Source organism: Phyllostomus discolor, chromosome 4, assembly GCF_004126475.2.
Source record: "Phyllostomus discolor isolate MPI-MPIP mPhyDis1 chromosome 4, mPhyDis1.pri.v3, whole genome shotgun sequence".
In the NCBI taxonomy this organism is placed as follows: domain Eukaryota; kingdom Metazoa; phylum Chordata; class Mammalia; order Chiroptera; family Phyllostomidae; genus Phyllostomus; species Phyllostomus discolor.
In genome coordinates this window covers 151,730,579-151,737,708 of record NC_040906.2, presented here as the reverse complement: position 1 = coordinate 151,737,708, position 7,130 = coordinate 151,730,579, and the positions used below count along the sequence as shown (strand labels likewise).

General features: G+C 37.8%; 1 non-coding gene across 1 annotated transcript; it reads left to right on the top strand.

Annotated features, from left to right (window-relative positions):
• The first annotated feature begins 3,697 nt into the window (after positions 1-3,697).
• LOC114495859 lies at positions 3,698-3,825 on the top strand. Its single transcript, XR_003684523.1, has one exon. It is a non-coding gene; the product is annotated as a small nucleolar RNA SNORA38 (small nucleolar RNA).
• Positions 3,826-7,130: the final 3,305 nt, after the last annotated feature.

The window sequence follows — 7,130 nt, the reverse complement described above, 5'->3', positions numbered from 1 at the left end:
ATCTCAAGTCACATAATCCCAGCTCCTAAAGGCAGGTTTTTAAAAAGACACAATTCCTGATATCACTATAGCTGACACACAAAACAGAGGTGACCACATGACGCATAGGATTCCATGGAGTCATTTCAAGGCAAGGGGGGAGCTGACCCAACAGGGACGGTGTTGTGTTGTGGCCCAGTACGTACCTGCCTTTCGTGACTCGGGGGTGTGCGCTTCGTAAGATGGCCCCTTTGAGGCAGACAGACTTTCTCCCCAGATTCCTGGGTTCAGAGAAACCCACGTTTCACCACGGCAGTTTACTCAACTCTAATTAGGGATCTGATTGCTGGTTGGCCTTGCACAAAGGACTTTTAATTAGGGCTGAGAATGCTTAGAAAAATCCACTTGGCAAGTCGGCCCCCTCACTCTATCTCTTTTTTAACATCTTGCCAAGATCATAAGGAAAGGGAGAGCTTAATTACAGTTGGTGTATATATCTTTAAGAAAAAAATGCATTAAGTACTTTAAAATAGGCTCTCTTGGCTCTGTGATCACAAGGATTTTACTCACTTCTTATCCCTGATTGGTCTCATTCTCAGTTACAGATGAATCAGACACATTTTGAGCAGCTTTAAGATTTGCTTTTCATCCAAAGCCAAGTAGGCAAATGGCAGTGAATTCACAAGCTTTTCCAAATGATCTCATAGGTTCCTCTGGCTCCACTGTGGGGGCCGTTTGCACTCTGCGACGCTGTTATCGTAAACACCCCCGGCTTCCTTGTGTTGTGTCCAAGGAGGGGCTGCGGCACAGGGCCCACCAGCAAGGCGCTCCACTTTCTAGAAGGCAAGTGTGAGTCCCTTCATATGTGCATGTGGGCAGCAGTAAGTTGAAAAAGGAGAGATCAGATGAGAACATGACATACCCTGAGCCAGAAAGGTGGGCCTGAAGACACGGAGCCTTGGAGGTGGATCCTGTCCTTAAATGCTCGAAGAGCGTCGTCTCTCTCTCTCTCTCTCTCTTTCTCTCTCGCTCTCTCTCTCACTCTCTCTGTTTGTCTCTCTCTCTCAATGCATCCATGGAGGCCCCCTCTCATTAAATCTCCCAGCCTGAAAACAGATGACCCACACTCCCCTTCAATCCATTTGAATTTGGCCCTGGCAGAAAAAACGTTTTAATTATTTATATGACATATCTGATAGGATGTGGAGTCGCTGAATGTGGGGTAACATGCTCCAGGCAACTCTGTGAAGCTCAAACCAGCCACTCGGATGCATGAGATTTTCCAACTGAAGTTTGCTTTTTGCCGCTCCTTTAGTCTCTGCCTTTTTTTTTTCCTTCAAGTCTTTGTGTCTCAGAGCTAAGGATTCCTTTCATCTAATCTCAGGAATGTGAAGCTCTGTATTGAATTACATTTCTTCACTTACTATTTATGTTTGATGCAAAAATATGAAACTGGGTAGAAGCAGAAGATGCTGTCACTTACCGTCTAAAAGGGATATGCCGATCATTCTTGAGCCTCATCCAGAACTTTCACACTTTTTCACCGTGAGGCTTCTGTGCAGACTCTTGAGTTTGGCTCTGTGGAATTATCTTAAAATCCAGGCACATCCCTCTCTGTGGAACTTGTGCAGCTCTTGCTCAATAGGAATTCAGTGTCTTCTGCCTTTTGACTTAGACCAGTGATTTTTACCCTTTTTCATCTCATGGCACACATAAACTAGTGACTAAAATTCTGTAGCACACCAAAAATACATTTGTTGCCCATCTGATCAAAAAATAGGTATAATTTTGATTCGTTCACACTGGGTGGCTATTGTTGTGTTGGATGTTGTCATTTTTTAAATTTGACAATCTCAGGGAAAAGAGGTCAGTACCCCTGACCAAATAGGTATTATGTGCTTTAAAATGTCTTGTGGCACACTGGTTAGAAATTGCTGACCTAGACAACTGGCGTGGGGCAGAGGAGCCAGGCTGCTCCGGCGTCGTTCCCGAGCTGGGAATACATGATGGCTACCCAAGGGCTTTCTGGCAAAAATGTTTTTCTGAGGTTACTCTCATTCTGGTAGTAACAGCCGCAACAAATAAAATTAATGATTTTATGGAGAAATGTCACTGGACTAAAATCTAAGGAAAATTCTAATACCTAAGAAAATATGGAGGAAGAACAGCTTTCTAACTCAAACCAGGTGAATTTCCAGATATTCGGCTGATTTATCACACACCATATGTATGCCTTTCCCTTACATTGTTTCTACCCTGTCTTAGAGATCTCAGACATCTACTTATCACCATTACATTCTTTGTGCCATTAAAAATAATCAGGTTTACGTGTTACCTTCTCTCCCAACTGCCAAGGATGCTCTCCAGAACTTGGCGTTAGCTCTTCTGATGAGCCGGAGAGGAGAATATCATCATCCTCGTTTTATAGATGGAGGAATTTGAAGCACAGGGAGACTGTTTTGCCTAAGGTGAAAGTGTTGTTTTAATCCTAGACTTTTATTTTTATCTCTTCAAATTTCTTCCTGAGGGTGGTAATGAGCTCGGTGGATTCATCAGCACTAAGCCTTGTCTGAAGACTTGTTTATAAAATTATTTCAATAAAATCCACAATCAGATAGGCTGGGGTGGGTCTTCAAACCGAGTGGCTTCCCTAATGAGCACACTCATCAGGGAGACAAACCTCGTTACCAGCTGAGCTGGCTTCTCCCACACTCTGTCATCGCGGGGGCTGAGGTATGTTTATTAGTAATAAAGACTAAAGCCCTAGGAGCTTTTACACAAGAATCTGGTTTCTTTTTCATTTGTTTAATTATTTAAAAAGTTAGGTTGGAAAATGTTTGTGGAACAGCTAATAACGTGACTTCAGAGAGGGATGGGTTGGCACATCCCACTCATTAGCTCCGAGGCTGCCTCACCTTGGACTTTGCTCAGTTAGTTGCTGTCTCCTAATTTCCCTCCCTGTGGCTGTGCTATTTGCCCCTCTGATTCCTATCTGCCTCTCCAACTCAACTCACATGCTGAAGTTACTTATACAAAAGACTGAATTTTCCAAGTGAAAAGGAATCCAGGAGGATTTTTATGTTTCAGAGCCCAGGGCTTCTGGATACTCATGGGCCTGGGAGCCACTCCGGATGTCATTGAGGGGTAGAGTTTGTCTTCCACATATGGGATGTCTTCAAAGAGGTCCTTTGGTTGTTTACAACAGGATATTTCCACTGAAGACGGGAGGCCAGCTATGGACCGTTGTGCAGCTAGACCCCTCATAGTGAAAGGCCCCTCACTCAAAGGTGGGAAGGTGCTTCTAGGTCCTAAATCCCCATACCCCAAGTTGACTCAGTTGCCCCTAAGCCACCTTGACATGAGAAGAAGGCAAAGTAGGAGAGAGTTCGCTATCGCCTAATGGAAGCTCAGCTAGTCAGGACTGTTACATAGACCCTGCACTTCCTATCTGAAAGCTGCACTTGGTACAGAAAGGGAGTGATGCAACTCATTTCCATCCTATTCGTTTTTGTCATTTTTATAATATTTACAGTTTTTAAAAAAGAATTTCTAATTTGCAAATGATAAAGCAGTAGTGTTTGCTCATTGTCAAGAATTTAGGTAATTTGTGGGGTGGGGGAAAGTGGTAGTGGGAAAATGGAGACAACTGTATTCAAACAACAATAAAAATGATTAATAATAATAATACATTTTTAAAAAAAGAATTTAGGTAAAACAACCCTCCTACAGGGACATGTTGGTGTCTCACTGTCTTTGGACATGTAAGAGTTGGAGGCAAAGAAATGTGGACTTGGGGAAATCTGGGGCCAGCATGCTACCTTCAGGCTCAAGGTACATAGAAAAAAAAAAAGAAGAAGAATTTAGATAAAACAAAACAAAAAATATTGAAAAGATAATTACATTATCCAGTTATCTCATCCAGAAAATGAATGTCAACATTTGGCCTAGGCCTTCCAATCATAAATAGATACCTCCTTTTTTATTTAGGATTAGGGTGTGTATAGAATTTAGACTCTATTTCCCTTTTTCATTTGACAGTATTTCTTGAGCATTCTTCTATGCCCTTAAGTAGCCTGGGAAAATATGATTTTTATATCTGAATTTCATTGTTTGGTGTACTGTGATTTATGGACCCATTTCCCTAATGCTGGGTATTCAGGTTGTTCTAACTGGTAGCTAGATAATAAAGAATTCTGTAATGCACATCCCTTTATAGAGCACATTTTTATTTGGGGAGAGATAGATTCCTCAAATGGAACTAATGAGTCAAACCTATTAACGATTTGAAAATCCAGTTTTCATTTTGTTTTCTAAATGCATTGTACCAATTTATATCCCAATTTATGCATGATGGTACCCTTCAAACTGAATCTTTACCACACTAATGTTTTTTTTAATTTTATTAATTGGATAGATGTTCACCTCTGTTAATTGAGTCTTATTGCAATTACTTTCTATTTGTTTGATAACTAGCTCCTTTTAACAATTTTATTGAGATACAACTTACATACCTTAAAATCTCATTATAAAGGTACAACTCAGAGGTTTTCAGTAAATTTATAGAGTTTTGTAACTATCACCAATTTTAAAATAATTTTAGGACATTACAGTTTCAGAACAGTCCCTAGCACCCCTCAAAACTTTCAGGAACCCACTTGTAGTTAATCCCACTCCTATCCTCAGGCAATTATTGCCAAGAAAACTTCCCTTTGTGTCTCCATCAATGTGTCTCTTCTAGGCATTCCATAGACATGGATTTACACTTAGCATTTTATGCCTGACCTTTTTACTTAGCATAATGTTTTTGAGGTTTATCCATGTTTAACAAGTTATAATGGCACACATTTAATTCATTTTTATCTAATATTTAATTCATTTGCACTGATGAATTCTTCAGTGTGGGTGCATTGCATTTTGTTTCTCCCATCAGCAGTTGAAGGGTATTAGAGTTGTTTTCAGTTTGGGACTATTGTGCATAATGCTACTGCGGACATTTGCATCCAGTCCTTGTGTGGACGTATGTTTTGTTTTTCTTGGAGATTCAAGGGGTGAAATTGCTGTTCCTCTATTTTTTAAATGTTCACTAACAGGTGAATGCATGAACAAAATTTGGTAGATTTCAAACTTTATTTATGTTCCTGAATGGTTTACACATCATAGAAATTATATTTTCTGAAACTTCAAAAGTATTCTTTGCTAAGTCATCTGGACCTACAGAGTTTTTGAAAGGAGTTGTTAAATAACTTTGTCAATTCCTTCTCAATGTGTTGGTTTTTCATATGTATAATTTATTTCATCAGTTTCCAGAAATTCATACATTTATCCATTATTTTTACACGCTCAACATACAATATTTTCTTTCACAATATGTTCATATCCATTTCTAACATTATATGTTTCTATTTTCTCTTTTCCTGGATTTTAATAGTGAAAAGTACTTCTATTTTGTTAGCCTTTAAAATATTAAAAACACTTAAATTTCTCCAAAATATATAAAGAACTTATTCAACTCAACACTAGGAAGAGGAGGACATACAAATGGCCCATAAACATATGAAAAAATGCTCAACACCACTAGTTATCAGAGGAATTCAAATTAAAACCATAGTGAGATGTCACTTCACACCTGCCAAGATGGCTATCATTAAGTCAACAAGCAACAAGTGCTGGTGAAGAGAAGGAGAAAGGGGAGCCCTAGTGCACTGTAGGTGGGAGTGCAGACTGCTCAGCCACTGTGGGAAATAGTATGGAATTTCCTCAAAAAAATAGAAATAGAAATACCTTTTGATCCAATGATTATATAGATGGGACTACATCCTAAGAACCCAAAACACCTGTTCAAAAGAATATATGCACCCCTATATTCATAGCAACATTATTTATAATAATCAAGATTTGGAAACAACACAATTGCCCATCAGTAGATGAGTGGTTAAAAAAAACTATGGTACATTTACACAAGGGAATATTACACAGCAGCAAAAAAAAGGGGGGGGGGATTCTTAACTTTTGTGACAGCATGGATGGAACTGGAGGCTATTATACTAAGTGAAATAAGCCAGTCAGTAAAAGATAACTACCATATGATCTCACTTATAAGTAGAATCTAAGGAACAAAATAAACTAGTGAGCAAAACAGAACCAGAGGCATGGAAACAGGGAACAGATTGACAGCTATAAGAGAGGAGGGTGGAAATGGGAACTGATTGAAAAGGTGTGAAGGGATCAGTCAGAGAACATGTATAAAAGACCCATGCACATGGACAACAGTGTGGGGATGGACTGTGAGAGTAGGTAGGGGTAGGCTGGGTGAAGTGGGGCAAAGGGGAAAAAACTGAGACAACTGTAATAGCATAAACAATAAAAGATTTAAATTAAAAAATAAAGAAAAAATAAAAACAAATTAATCAGTTATACCTTACTTTCTATTTCATAAATTGCTGTATTTACCTTACTTATATATTTCTGCTTGTTTGGATTTATTTTATTCTTCTAATTCTATTTTTTTTAGTTATATGATTAGTTTATTTTCATTATTTCTGGTTTAATAATGAGAGTGTTTGAGGCCTTCCACATGCTCTATCGTACTGATCTGGCCATATTCCATGAATGCTTGTATATAACATTATGATTTTAATTACTTTCTAAATAGCTTTTAATTATAGTTTTGATTTAGTTTTTATGAAATCATGAAGAATTTTAAAATTTTCTAAGTGACTGAGGGATTTAGCTTTTTATTATTATAAGAACTTCTACCATTTTTTTCCAATTTTTTTTTGCATTTTAAATAAAAGTTTTCTTTGTTGCCTTATGTATTGTTTGTTTTGCTTGGGGTTCCAAACGATACTTTTAAGAAAACTTATTTGTTGTTAAGAAACAAAATTCAATATCTGCCTATAAATCAACTTTAGAAATTATAGTATTTCAAACCTTGGTGACTTTTTCTTCTTTTTGATTGTCAAAGTCTGGTGTCTAGATATCTTAATAACAATTTTTTCTGTTGATTTCCTGTCAAGTTTTGTTTTTTATATTTAATGCTATGTTTCTTCACATGACTCTTAGGCTGTAATATTTTCATTCTGCATTGTACCTTTTATCAACATAAAATGCCAAAATTAATCATTTATCCTAAACATTGCTTTATAATGATT